Below are 15791 nucleotides of genomic sequence, written 5' to 3'. Positions count from 1 at the left end.
AAAAAGTGGAATGAGATGAAGAATACTGGTTAAGACCTACAAGTGGAAAAACAATCAATAAAGAAAACCCAAGGTAGACAGGCCCAGCGGCGGAGACAAGCAGACACAGGTAGGCCTGTGGCAGTGGCCCGGCCGACAGGAACATTCAGGCCTGACGACAGCCGGCAGAGACATACAGGCCCAGCGGCGACCCGCAGAGGTAGACGGCCCCGGTGGCAGCCAACAGGGATATACAGGACCTGCAGAGGTAGATAGGCCTGGCAGCTGAGACAAACAGACGCAGGTAGGCTCACGGTGGCGGCCCGCAGAGGTAGACGGGCCCGGCAGTGACAAGCAGAGGTAGGTAGGCCTGCAGCGGCAGCTGGCAGAGACATACAGGCCCTGCAGCAGCTGGCAGAGACATACAGGCCCAGCGGCAGCCCCCAGAGGCAAACAGACCCGGCGGTAGCTGACAGGGACATACAGGCCTGGCGGCGGACCGCAGAGGTAGACAGGCCCGGCGACAGAGACAAGCAGAGGCAGCTTGGAACAGGGATGCCTCTAACCCCAACACCCAGGGAAGAAACTATCTCTGTGGGATGGAACCAGAACGAATCTGAACACTCCGTCTGAGGACAACCCAGGGCCCAGCTGCTGATCCTGCGAAACCCAACAACTTGGAGGTGTTGGTGAGACTACCACACTCAGCTGAAACCCATCTGGGAGAGGATTCAGATGCCTACAGTTGGAAGTCTGAAGAAACAAGATCAGCTGAGGAGTTGACGGATGAACAAAACGTGACCTGGGAACACAGAAGAAGGCGCTGCCCAGCCACCAAACCAGATCACCAGAATCATAAGTATATAATTCACCGACTGAAATCAGCTGCCCCTGAAGAAATAGCCCAATAGCATGAATTTAACCAAGAACTCCTACTAAATCAAGACTAAAAATTAGAACAAGAGAGGCACTCTCAGACACAGACACCACCTGCACCACACAGAGGAAGAGATGAGTAGACGCCAGTGCAAAAATACAGGCAACAACATAAAGACCTATATGGCAACATCAGAATGTAGTGATTCTATACCTGCAAGACCTGAATATACCAAGACAGAAGAAACAGAAGAAATTAACCCTAAAAATGACTTTAAGAAGATGATAGAGGCCCTTAAAGAAGAAATAAAACATTCCCTCAAAGAGAAAATAAAAACTTTCCTTAAAGAGGAAATGAAAAACTCCATTAAAGAGGAAATAAAAACTTCCCTTAAAGAGGAAATGAAAAACTCCATTAAAGAGGAAATAAAAAACTCCCCTAAAGAAATGGAAGAAAAAACGAACAAAAAATGGGAAGAAATCAAAGAAAGCCAAGAAAAAGCAATTAAACAGATGAAAGAAACATTCCAAGAACTGAAAAATGAATTTGAGACAATAAAGAAAATACATGCTGAGGGAATGCTGGAAATAGAAATCCTGACTAAATGAACAGGAACTACAGAAACAAGCATAACTAACCGATTGCAAGAGATGGAACAGAGAATCTCTGACACTGAAGACACAATAGAGAAAATAGATTCGTCAGTCAAAGAAAACACTAAACACAAAAAAGTCGTAACACAAATTGTCCAGGAAATTTGGGACACGATGAAAAGACCAAACCTAAGAATAATAGGGATAGAAGAAGGAGAAGAATACCAACTCAAAGGCACAGAAAATATATTCAACAAAATCATAGAAGAAAACTTCCCTAACCTAAAGAAGGAAATACCTATGAAGATACAAGAAGCTTACAAAACACCGAATAGGCTGGATCCAAAAAAAGAGTCCCCTCGCCACATAATAATCAAAACACTAAACACAGAGAACAAAGAAAAAATATTAAGAGCCGCAAAGGAAAAAGACCAAGTAACATATAAAGGCAAACCCATCAGAATAACACCAGACTACTCAATAGAGACTATGAAAGCTAGAAGATCATGGACAAATCTCATGCAGACACTAAGAGACCACAGATGCCAACCCAGACTATTATACCCAGAAAAACTCTCAATCACCATAGGTGGAGTAAACAAAATATTCCAGGATAAAACCAGATTTAATCAATACCTGTCCACAAACCCAGCCCTACAGAAAACACTAGAAGGGAAAATCCAACCCAAAGTGGCTAAACACATCCATGAAAAATCAAGCAATAGATAATCCCACACCAACATACACCACAGAAGGACAACACAACACAATCACAAAAAATAACAGGAATTAACAATCACTGGTCATTAATATCCATCAATATCAATGGTCTCAACTCACCTATAAAAAGACACAGGCTAACAGAATGGATAAGAAAACAGGACCCATCCATCTGCTGCATACAAGAAGCACACCTTAACTTCAAAGACAGACACTACCTCAGAGTAAAGGGCTGGGAAAAAGCTTTCCAAGCAAATGGACCTAAGAAACAAGCTGGTGTAGCTATCCTAATATCTAATAAAATAGACTTCAAACTAAAATCAATCAAAAGAGATCATATTTATCATATTTATCACGGGAAAAATCCACCAAGATGAAGTCTCGATTCTAAACATTTATGCTCCAAATACAAAAGCACCCACATTCATAAAAGAAACATTACTAAAGTTTAAAATGCACATCAAACCCCACACATTAGTAGTGGGAGATTTTAACACACCACTCTCACCAAAAGACAGATCTACCAGACTGAAACTTAACAAAGAAATAAAGGACCTAACATGTTATGACTCAAATGGACCTAATAGATATCTACAGAACATTCCATCCTAACACAAAAGAATATAACTTCTTCTCAGCACCCCATAGAACCTTCTCAAAAATTGACCACATGCTTGGACACAAAACAAAAAAAATTAGAATAACCTCCTGTATCTTATCAGACCACCATGCCTTAAAGTTAGACCTCAACAACAACAAAAATTATAGAAAACCCACAAACTCATGGAAACTGAATAATGCCCACCTGAAACATCAATGGGTCAAGGAAGAAATAAAGAAAGAAATTAAAGAGTTTCTAGAATTTAATGAAAATGAAAGTACAACATACCCAAACTTATGGGACACTATGAAAGCAGTGCTAAGAGGAAAATTCATAGCTCTAAATGCACACATAAAGAAGATGGAACAATCTCATACCAATGAATTAATAGCACAACTGAAAGCTCTAGAACAAAAAGAAACAAACTCACCCAGGAGAAATAGACGCCAGGAAATAATCAAATTGAGGGCTGAAATCAACAAAATAGAAAAAAAGAGAATAATACAAAAAAATCAATGAAACAAAGAGTTGGTTCTTTGAAAAAATCAACAAGATAGACAAACCCCTAGCCAAATTAACCAAAAGGCAAAGAGAGAGCACCCAAATTCACAAAATCAGAAATGAAAAGGGAGACATAACAACAGACAACGAGGAAATCCAGAGAGTCATCAGATCATACTTCAAAAACCTGTACTCCACAAAAATGGAAAACCAGGAAGAAATGGACAATTTTCTGGATAAATACCACATACCAAAATTAAATCAAGACCAGATAAACCACTTAAATAGACCAATAACCCCTAAAGAAATAGAAACAGTCATCAAAAGTCTCCCAACCAAAAAAAGCCCAGGACCAGATGGTTTCAGTGCAGAATTCTACCAGACTTTCAAAGAAGAACTAATACCAATCCTCTTCAAAGTGTTCCACACAATAGAAAGAGAAGGAACACTACCAAACTCTTTTTATGAGGCTACAATTACCCTGATATCCAAACCACACAAAGATGCAACAAAGAAAGAGAACTACAGACCAATTTCCCTCATGAACATTGATGCAAAAATACTCAACAAAATATTGGCCAACCGAATCCAAGAATACATCAAAACAATCATCCATCATGACCAAGTAGGATTCATCCCAGGGATGCAAGGATGGTTCAACATATGAAAATCAGTCAATGTAATACACCATATAAACAAACTGAAAGAAAAAAAACACATGATCATCTCCTTAGATGCTGAAAAAGCCTTTGACAAAATCCAACACCCCTTCATGATAAAGGTCTTAGAAAGATCAGGAATACAAGGAACATTTCTAAACTTAATAAAAGCAATTTATAGCAAGCCAACAGCAAACATCAAATTAAATGGAGAGAAACTCAAAGCGATACCACTAAATTCAGGAACAAGACAAGGCTGTCCACTCTCCCCATATTTATTCAATATAGTACTAGAAGTTTTAGCTAGAGCAATAAAACAACAAAAGGAGATCAAAGGGATACAAATTGGCAAGGAAGAAGTCAAACTTTCACTATTTGCAGATAATATGATAGTATACATAAGTGACCTCAAAAACTCTACCAGGGAACTCCTACAGCTGATAAACTCCTTCAGTAAAGTGGCAGGATACAAGATCAACTCAAAAAAAAAATCAGTAGCCCTCCTATACACAAATGATAAAAGGGCTGAGAAAGAAGTCAGAGAAACATTACCCTTTACAATAGCCACAAATAATATAAAATACCTTGGGATAACACTAACTAAACAAGTGAAGGACCTTTTTGATAAGAACTTTAAATCTCTAAAGAAAGAAATTGAAGAAGATATCAGAAAATGGAAGGATCTCCCATGCTCATGGATAGGTAGGATTAACATAGTAAAAATGGCAATCTTACCAAAAGCAATCTACAGATTCAATGAACTCATTGCATGAGTTGGCTGTTTGAAACCTGGAGCTTATGCAGGGACACTTGCCTCAGTCTGGGAGGAAGGGACTGGACCTTCCTGGACTGAGTCTACCAGGTTGATCGCAGTCCTCGGGGGAGGATCTGCCCTGGAGGAGGTGGGAATGGGGGGTGGGCTGAGGGTAAGGGGAGGGGGTGGGAGGGGGAAGAATAGGGGAACCTGTGGCTGATATGTAGAACTGAATGGTATTGTAAAATAAAATTAAATTAAATTAAAAAAAAACCAAACTCAGGCAGAACTGGAAATTAAAAATTTAGAAACTTAGACAGGAAATTCAAAGGCAAGGCTCAGCAGCAGACTACAAGAGATAGAAGAAAGAATGTCAGATATTGAAGACATGATAAAAGAAATGGATAGCTCAGTTAAAGAAAATGTTATATCAAAAAAACAAAAAACAGGACCAAAGCATCCAGGCAATGTAGGACACCATGAAATGGTCAAATATAAGATTAGTTGGAATAGACAAAGGAAAAGAAACCTAAGTCAAAGGCACAAAAATTATTTTCATCAAAATTATAGAAGAAAATTTCCCCAACCTAAAGGAGGTGCATATCAAGGTACAGAAAGAATACCAAACACCAAAATAGACTGAATCAGAAAAGAACTTTCACTCAGCACATAGTAATCAAGACACAACATACAGAAGAAAGGATGAATATTAAAAACTGTACGGGGAAAAAGACCATATAATTTATAAAGATAGACCTATTAGAATTACACTTCACTTCAAAGGAGACTACAAGCCTGAAGGGCATGAAGAGATGTTCTATAAACTCTTAGGGACAAATATGCAAGTCCAGACTACTATACTCAGCAAAACTTTCAACCACAATAGGTAGATAAAGAAAGACATTCCATGATAAAGCCAAATATAAGCAGTATCTATTGACAAATCTACCCACACAAGAGGGGCTAGAAGGAAACTTTCAACCTGATGAAGCTAACCACATCCAAGAAAATACAGGAATAAACAATTCCAGACAAGCAAATCAAAAGATGGGGGACAAAAACCCATGCCACAATAACAAAATAACAAAAATCAATAAACACTGCTCTTTGATAACTTTCAAAATCAATGTTCTAAATTTTCCAACAAAATAACACACTAATAGAATGTACTAAAATACAGGAATCATCCTTCTGTTACATCTACGAAATACACCTTAACATCAAGGATAGACGGCACCCTCAGGATGAAATGATGGAAAAAGATATTCTGAGAAAATAGACCTAAGAAAGAAGCTAGTGTAGTCATTTTAATATCTGTCAGAATAGACTTCAAACAAAAACTAATAAGACATAGGAAAGTATACTAAATGTTCATCAAAGGAAAAAAAATCACAATTCTTCACAGAACTAGAAAGAATGTTTTTAAGCTTCATATAGAAACATAAAAACCACAAGATAGCTTAAACAATTCTGAGTAATCAAACAGTAGGTTTCTAGAGGAATCGTCATTCAGACCTAAGATTGTACTGTAAAACAATAGCATGTTATTGATTCAAAAACAGACATTTTGCCCAATGGAATAGAACTTAAAATACAGACATAAATCCACACACCAATTGACAACTGATTTTTGATAAAGAAGCCAGAAATGCACACTGGAAAAAAGATAGCATCTCCAGTACAAACTGGACAGCTACATGTAGAAGAATACAAATAGATCCATACTATCACCCTGCACCAAACTCAACTCAGATGGATCAATGACCTCAACATAAGGCCACATACACTGAACCCAAGAGAAGAGAAAATGGGGGAAAACCTTGAACTCATTGGCATAGGAAATGACTTCTTGAACAAAACACTGGTAACACAGGCACTAAGATCAACAATTAATAAATAGGACCTTATGAAACTGAAAAGCTTCCATATTTCAAAGAACATCTTCATTCAGACAAAGTGGGAACCTACAGAATGGGAAAAGTTATTTATTTATGTAATTAGTTAGTTAGTTAGTTAGTTAGTTAGTTATCAACTACACATCCAATAGAGGGCTAATATCCAAAATATATAAAGAACTCAAAAAAGGAGATATCAAGAAAATAAATAACCCAATTTAAAAAATAGGATACAGATCTAAACGGAGAATTCTCAAAAGAAGAAACTCAAATGACTGAGAAACAAAGAAATGTTCAACAACTTTATTCATTAGGGAAATGCAAATCAAAACTGCTTTGAGACTTCAGCTTACACAAATCAGAATGGTCAAGATCAATAAAACCAATGACAGATCATGCTGGCGAGGATGTGGGGTAAGAGGGAAACACTCATCTGTTTCTGGTGGGAGGCCAAACATGTACAGCCACTATGGAAATCAGTGTGATTGTTGAAAAACTATGGCTGTGCATGAAAGAAAACTGAGTCAGACTTTTATACTATAAACTAAACTTCACAGAGCATGGTAAATTCCCATTTAAGACTTAAAACCACAAAACCACTAGAAGAGCAGACTCTATGACATTGGTCTTGACAATTAATTTCTGGCTATGATACTAAAAGCACTGGCAACAGAGAAAAACTTAACAGAAATCCCTTCAAAAGTTAACTATAGAAAACAGACAACACAGAATGTGAAAAAACAAGCTAGAAAGTAGAAAATATTTGAAAACTGTAGGTCTGATAAGGAGTTAATAAATATCTCATGTACCCTAGTAGCAAGAAAAAAAAGTCACTTTAAAAACAGTCCATCTTTTAAAACAGACAAATGGCTTGACTAAGCATTTCTCCATGAAAAACATAAAAATGGGCCAAAGTCTATGAAAAGGTACTTGAGTTCATTAACCAATGGCGAAGAATATAGTTGTTAAACAATGTAAGAGATTTCTCATTGAACCTACACTTGTATCCCCAAATTATCATTAATGTATATGTATCCAAACTGTTTTAAATGACCAAACAACTTTTATTTCACAGTTAAAAGACATTTACATTTTCATTTGCAACTTTTCATCAGTTACGGTTCATAAGGCAATGCATGATTTAAAAACCAAATATATTTAAATGCATACACACATGATGAGTGCGTTCTCAGTTCTTTAATAAAAGAATAGAATTGGGTCCTTTTTGTTTTTGAATCTATTTCAGATTCTAAATAGCAAAAAGTATTAAAAAGGACTTCTAGTGTCCTGCAGCAAGTGGCAGGGTCTTGAGCTGTCCCATTGTGGTCGTCTGCATCCAGCTGCAGTCCTTGCAGCATCTCTGGAGACCGACCATGAATGCCTGCACATTGTTCCTCTGCTGGGTAAAAGGGGACATGTCCTTAGATCAGCTTGTTCCATCATGAAAATGATCAACAACAGAAGGCTATAATGTGCTACCAGGCTAAAAAGACCCCCAAAGATAAGCTCATAGATGAAGCTTTCACCGAAGAGCACTTGTTTCCAAAGTACAAATCAGTATGTGCAGTTCAGCTGCTGGAAGGCATTATGTCAGAGGTAACGCCAGCCTGTTTGTAAGTTCGACTGTCAGGAATCACTCGACATCAGCTTCTGTATCTGCTCTTGCCTTTTTGTCTCACTAACTTAATGGTTAGTCACATTCCCAGAGCTTTGGATGTACTCAGGATAGCAATTGTGGGGGAAAGGTCCCTAGTGTTTAGACGTCTGGAGAAATTTATACCCTTGAGTTTTGGCTATTAGACAACAAGGGTTGAAAATGCTCAAGATTTATTTCTTTGTTCAACTTAATGTTTATGTGTAGCTGAAATCTTATTAAAATATTAGATATTTTAAATGAGCATTTTTTCTTTATGTAATTTCTTCAAACTTAGCTAAGTTAGGGACAGTAGCTAGTACCACTGTTCTACGCTTCATGGATGAATTCTCTCTAGAAACCTGTACTTGAAGTGTGGACCACAGGCATCCTCTGTCATTCATTGTTCTTACAGAATTCCAATTGACTGTGTATGGCAGCACAAACCTGTCATCCCAGCCCTTAGTTGGTAAAGTCAGGAAGATCGTGTGTTAGAGAATAATCTGCTATAAATGGCCAATCAAGATTAGCCTGAGCTAATGAGTGAGACTGTGTGGTAGTGAGCTTGTGCAGGGTGTGGTTTTGTATGAGAATGTGCATTTGAATACTTGGTCCTCAGTTAGTGATGCCATTTGGGGAGGATTAGGACATGTGGCCTTGTTGTAGTGTTGTCACTGGATGTGGCTTTGGAAAGTTCAAAGACTCACCCTTTCTATTTTGTTCTCTCTGTTTTGTGCTTGTAGTTCAAGAAGTAAGCTCCCAGCTTCCTGTTCCTGCCACCATGCCTGCCATGCTTCCCTGCCATGACAGACTTTTATACCTCTGGAATCATTGTAGCGTTAGCTCAGGCTCCTACAATTTCTTACCTAGACCAATTCCTGTAGAATTTAATTATCCACCAGGTTACCTCCATCTGTACAACTTGGCAAAACATAAGTCTGTTTATATTATGGCTAAGCCATCAAAAACCAAAACCAAGATCTGTTTACTAGCAGAAGTCTAGGTTGCTACAATATTTCATTCCAGAGATAACACACATGCATACTCGATAATATACTTGCTAATACAAGGTCTCCTTTGAGTGTTACCCATCATTAGCATTGTTGTATTACAGACATTAATTGAAAATTAAAGTTATATTGGGTGGGATGTGCAGTCTAATGTGTTCTTCTGTACTCAGAACATTTTAAAGTGCTTTTTTTTTTAACTTAAAAAAACAAACAAGATATGTAATTACTCATTTGGAAAGTGAAGTGAAGGTATCTGTGCTTAACAAAAAGGACTTTGCTAAATATCTAGTTGTCCTATACTCTTTGTTAATTAACTGTGAGAGTAATTAACAATATCCCCAATACAACTCTGTTGTTCTTCTGCAGTAACCGGGTGGGTTTTTCAGCTTAGCTCTGACACACATGTGTCATTTATAATTAATTCATAAAAGATGCTCTGTTGAAATGACTAGTGAGACAAGACGTTAAAGGAAAACAGAATCTTAGCTGGATGTTCTATTTGTTGACTCATTTTAGAAGGCTAATACATTATGGTTACAGACTGAATCTCTATATGTCTCCTCAAACCCACATGGTAAAGCCTTAACCTTTAATGTGATATATTTGAAGATGGGTTCTTGGAAGGTGATTAGGCTTAGATTAATCATAAGGAATGCGGATCCATGACACTACTTCTGTCTTTTTAAGAAGACACAGCAAGGGAAGGGGAGCCTCACCAGAACCTGCCTGTGCTGTCCCCAGATCTCAGATGTTCAATCTGAACCGTCAAGTTCATAACAGTTTGTTCTACAGTGCAAGGTGAATCAACAGTGGTATAACTTCATGATATATATATGATCATATATTATACATTATATATATATTGATGCATTTCAAAAATGAAAAGACAGTTATTAATTTGCAATTGTTTTTCTTTCTCTCCTCCTTCTTTCCTTCTCTCCCTCCTTCCTTCCTCCCTTCCTCCCTCCCTCCCTCCCATTCCCCCTTCCTTCCTTCCTTCCTTCCTTCCTTCCTTCCTTCCTTCCTTCCTTCCTTCCTTCCTTCCTTCCTTTTTTGAGACAAGGTCTCACTAGGTAGCCCTTGGGGCCTGGAATTCTGTGTGGAGACCATGCTGGTCTTGAACTCACAGAACTCCACCTGCCTCTGCCTCTGAGGTGGGGGGATAAAAGTGTGCACCACCCAGCCCAGCAAGACAGTTACCATTAGTCATCAAAAAGTTTTCAGGTTAGTTAAAAAAATTCTTTTTTTCTAATTAGCATTGTATTTAACTAATAAAATAACGAAGTCCAAAATGCTCAGAGACTTTTTCCTACCTATACCTATGTTCTTTGTTGGTGATATTTTAGTTTCTATGTTTTTAACAATAAAGGCAGTGTTGGTTGGTATTCATTCAGTAGTGGTCTTAAAGCACTCTCTTCTCCTTTCAACACTGATGGGTGTGGATGAGTCTAAAATACTACAAACAAGTGTTTTACTGGCTTAAGAATTGTGTACAATAAGATATTTGTATGTAAAAATCATGAGATGTACTTGGTTTTTCCCTGACAGCTTTTCTAACTTGGATTTCCCCTTGCTCTGTATACATGTTGTGATTTTTCACTCACCCAGACAATTATCAACAAAGAAATATTACATGATGCCTGATTTTTTTTGTCCATGTTATGGAGCACACACCATAACCTGCATTCAGAATAACTAAACCATAATTATTATTAGTATTTGTTTTAAAAGTGTATCTTTTGGGCTGATAGGATGGCTCAGTGGGTACAGTACTTGCCACCCAATTCTGAAAGCCTAAGTTTGATCCCCAGAACCCACATAAATGCAAAAGGAGGACTGACTTTACAGTTATCCTTGTGGCACATATGTATATATGTGTACATGCCCACACACATTGTGATGATAATAATGGATATTTTTAAAAGTGTATCCCTATTATGTCATGGATTTAATACTGAGCATTAAAACACAATATAGACTATTACCATTACCGCTGACTTTCTCACAATGCAAAGAGAAGCTGATCTTTGCAATACATACCACTATCATTAATATACTATTTTCACATATTAGTGCTATTGGCTTCAAGTTAATACTCATGTCTGGAAGTAAACAGCTTTTGCAAAGCTTTTTGGTGATGTTTGAAAGTGGTCTGTGAGATTCAAAGAAAAGACCATGAAAGGCAAGTCTTGAGTTTCCACTTCTCTTTGCAAAGATCAAAGATCAAAAGGAAATATGGAGGGAAATATCGCTTTTCATGCTATAATATTTATGAGAAACAAATTTTAGTGTGGACACATCAAAAAGAAATAAAAATGCTAATATTTGGAATGTTCAGTCCTAAATCACTCAATTTTTTAAAATGTCAATGGTGGTATTTATAAGGAATACGACTTTTGTTGAGGAAAATTTGATTTGTTGGTATAAAACATGTTAAGTAGAAACAAATAAGTTGTGTGTTCCCAATATATTTAGACTGACTGCCATAAGTCTAGTCGATATACTTGTTCTTGCACACAAATAGTGTTCATAAAGTATTAACTTCAATGCATACATTACATCCTGAATTTCAGAGCTTTCAATATTAAACATTGCATTTTAAAAATGACACCATTCAATAACAAACTGAATGAAGCATTGTATTTACAGCAAAAAAAATACTTCATTTCCCAGTGATTTTTTTTTATTATTTTCATATGCATGGAAATACCTACTAAGATTTTTCTATGAATAATAGCTACTGCTAGGTACAAAATTACCTCCAAACTTAGTGTAATAAGATAACCATTTTGTGAGGTCCTTGGATTCTCTGAACAGTAATTTAGACAGGACCTAGGAGGGCTGCCTAGCTCCTGCCCCACTAACTCTGGGGCTTCACGAGGAGAATGTAAAGGCTAGGGTGTAACCTGATGGCTAAAATCACATGGAAGGGCCTTCCCTCCCATGTTGAGTGGCCAGTGCTGACTGTCCACTGAAATTACAGCTGGGATGTCAGCTAAAACATTTACATATGACTTCCTGCTGTGATCTCTTCTTGTGGGCTAGTATGGGCTTCTTCACAAGCAGAGCAGTAGAACTCACAGATCCAGTCCAAAAAGAGTAAGTAAATCTGTGTTCCTTCTTTGAAGTAGCATGAAAAGTTGTACTGTGTTCAAAGCATATTACCTATACCATTTCATTTAATCCCTCTGACAACATGCAGGGGTAGTCAGATGTGGGCTGATTGAAGCTGCCAGGACAGATATCTGAAGCAGCTTTCTCACAGACATAATTGGTCCTGGCAGTCAACTCAGAGCTCAGGTGAGCTGTTATCTGTAACATACTAAAGTAGTTTTTTTGTTGTTGTTGTTGTTATTTAAATAGTCATTCATGGGAAAATCAACAAGAGCTTGTGAAACTGTATAATTTTTTCCAACTCAGCTAGGCTGGCTAATGGTACCCTCAAGCCATATGATCTATGAATATATCTCTTTAATATTGTAAAGAAAAACCTGCAGGCATGATTAAATAAGGCTCTTGGCACGGTGAGATTGTTTGGAATTATTTACATGGGTACTAGTGTAATCACAAAGGTTCTAATAAGAAAGAGGCAAGAGGTCAAGGACAGTAGAAGAAAATGTGACAAAAACAGAGGTCAGAGTGACACACTTCAGACAAAGCGGAAGGGACTACAAGACAAGGAATAGAGAAGCAGCTACAAGACAAAAGGATTCTGGTTCTTCCCTCAGTCTTCCAGAGGTTAGCCTGGGAAAACTAAATGGAACTCTGAACTTTAAAGCTAATGAATTTGTATTGTTTTAAGCCACCAAGATTCTGGAGGGTTGTTCCAGACACAATGAGGAAATAAAATATTAATCTAGCTGCATTTGACCAGTTATTAATGAGAGTCAAGATTCAAGAATAATACAGCTCCTACCTCTTAAAGTGAGGAATGCCCAAGAATTTGCAGCTATATTTTATAACTGTCTTCTTAAAATAATATTGACCATGTATAATTTAAACAGACTGTCAACTTCATTATCCTCAAATGGTGGTATTAGAACTATTAAAACAATGCCATGTACAGCATGGACCCTTGTCTATCAATGTGGTTTCTCTGGAATTACGTGTAGGAGTGTCGGCAGCACTTTTCTTAGAGAAGTCACACTATCTGGAGTAGTGGCTCTCAAGTGCTTTTTGGAAATAGCACATCTGGAAATCTGGATAATCTTCCTCAAAAAGACCCTTTAGTTTCTTTAAACCTTAGTTTCCTTAACTGTAAGAAATCATAATAATCAGTAACTCAAAGTCGTGTTATCCTGTTAAGATAATGTTGCAAATGCAGCATCTGTACAAGGCAGCCTCCTGGAGAGCAATGCTGCCCGTTAACCAGTTAAGACTGGCATTTCCTCAGGATAAATGCCACTACCAGTGATATATTGAAGGAAGAGCCCTACATTTTTTTTCTTTCCAAACAAAACACAGCCATAAGTCTACTTTTACTGATAATATAGAGGATAGTATGGGCCGTTGATTCTAGGATTGAGTTATGAGGTTCCTAAATAGAGTTGGCTAGAGATGGGAGATGATCCAGGGGCCATAAGTGCTTGCTGCATAAGCTTGATGACCTGAATTCGATCTGCAGAACTCATGTAGAAATTGGACGTGGTAGCACACATCTGTAATCCTGGCGCTCTTAAAGGCAAGATGGAAGTAGACATGGGAGAATCACCTGGAAGCTTGCCTGTCAGCTGGAAGTTATCTTCTGACTTTCTCCCAAGAACTCTGGCATTCTCGTTCTCATTCTCTCTCTCTCTGTCTCTCTCTGTCTCTCTCTCTCTCTCTGTGTGTCACACACACACACACACACACACACACACACACACACACACACACACATACACACTATGTCTAAAAGAAAGAAAGAAAGTTACAGTGGTGCAATCTAGGAAACCAAACAGACTGGAACTTTCTAGCAAGGGCCAGCAGGTAGAGTGGTGAATGCCTTTTATCTCAGCACTCAGGAGGCAGAGGCAAGTTAAGAGCAATTAAATCAAAGCAAACCTGAACTCCAACAAGTAAGTCACTTGGTGTCTAATATGTGGGATTCACTTACAAGCTTCTGAACTCCAAAGGGTTTGGGTGTTTCCACCTCTCTGGCTCCACTGCTCTGCAGCAGTCATCCCACGGCCCTGGCATCTCTAGTATCCTGTGGTGTCCACTGCACCTGAGGCTGCACCCTCACCAGTGGCCTACTTTGGCCACTCTTCAAGGACTCCAGCCATGTCACATGGTTGCCATGACTCTGCTTCTTTTAATGACCTTTTCATGCCTACAACTTCCCATGCTCCCAAAACCAGTAGCACCCTGGAGATTCTTACACATTACCAAGATCAGGTACCAGCCTTGGCCTTTCTAGGTGCTGATCTTGAGAAAGTACTCCCAGGAGATTTCATGTCAATGATCATGGTGTCTTGTAAAGTACAGCTGATTCTTAGTTCCAGCTAACCATAAAGCATAGATTCTAAATTTAAAATAGTATAAACATCCCTCATGGGGTCTTTGCTTTCCTCCAGAACTTCACAATCTAGGGTCCCATCATCTGCTTTCTTCTCTGCATTCTTATCTTCTAAGATCCCCCAGAACAGTCCATTTAGCTCTAAGTACACAATAGCTCTTCCAGTCCAAATATTCCCTCCAATATTCCCTCCCCAAAATAACATTATCAGGTGTATATATCCCACTCCTAGCATAATTTATGGTCTTGGTTGGGCTACATATATCTCCAATCTTGTGGAGGCATTTTCTTAGTTGAGGATCCCCATTCCCAGAGAATCCTACCTTTGTAAAATTGACAAAAATCACATCATGTCAGCACATTGTGCCATGTACCATATCTTAGCTGGTTTCTCTACTCTGACATAGAAAGTGTTCTAAACAGAGAATGCTGACATTTCACAAGTCACTATTGTGGAATAATTGGACATGCATAGAAGGCTCTGATCAATACTGTTTACAGAGTATATGCTATGGCAGAAGCATCCATGGATGTTCACCCATGGGTTGACAAAAATGACAAAAAGATCTTGGTAGCCTTTAAATTTTCTTGAGTAATGTTAATGAATATGTTTACCACATATATTCTAGAAATAGTCAATACATATATGATGCTTTGCAAATCTAATAACTAGTCCTCACTTCAGCAAGAAAAACATCTATCACAACCTAGGAATGGGTAAACCAGCCACCTTGGTGGGAATAACATTGTCCCATCAAATGGCTTCACCGTGGCCCCAAAGCAGGTGCTGAAATTTGATTAAAGTTTGTTCAAGATTTCAAGGGTTGAATTTCTGGATCTTCAAACCAGATGTAGCATATACCTATAGCTTCATTCAAGCATGTAGTGGATCTTCTGAGTAACAAAAGGCTAATTGTTCGATTTATTTTATTGTAGATGACATAATAATCACTTTATACCATAGATACCTAGTAATCAGATCTCACTAGGTACCCAAGGTATTTCCAGCTGGACCTACTCTCATAATTTGTTGCCCCCAGCTGTGTATGTTTAACTGGTGACTTCTAGTAAG

General features: G+C 38.1%; 1 long non-coding RNA gene across 2 annotated transcripts in view; it reads right to left on the bottom strand.

The window, feature by feature from the left end:
• LOC143272166 (uncharacterized) overlaps positions 1 to 15117 on the bottom strand; it is a 32725-nt gene extending 17608 nt beyond the window's left edge. Inside the window, exon 1 of one of the 2 annotated variants that reach the window (XR_013049601.1) lies at positions 15043 to 15117. This is a non-coding gene — a long non-coding RNA (uncharacterized LOC143272166). The remainder of the gene's footprint in view (positions 1 to 15042) is intronic. The other variant, XR_013049602.1, reaches the window with a different exon arrangement.
• Between the last annotated feature and the right edge of the window lie 674 nt (positions 15118 to 15791).

The sequence above is a fragment of the Peromyscus maniculatus genome, chromosome 3 (genome assembly GCF_049852395.1).
Source record: "Peromyscus maniculatus bairdii isolate BWxNUB_F1_BW_parent chromosome 3, HU_Pman_BW_mat_3.1, whole genome shotgun sequence".
Classification (NCBI taxonomy): Eukaryota; Metazoa; Chordata; class Mammalia; order Rodentia; family Cricetidae; genus Peromyscus; species Peromyscus maniculatus.
Note: the sequence above shows the minus strand (reverse complement) of the source record. Positions and strands in the feature narration are given on the sequence as shown.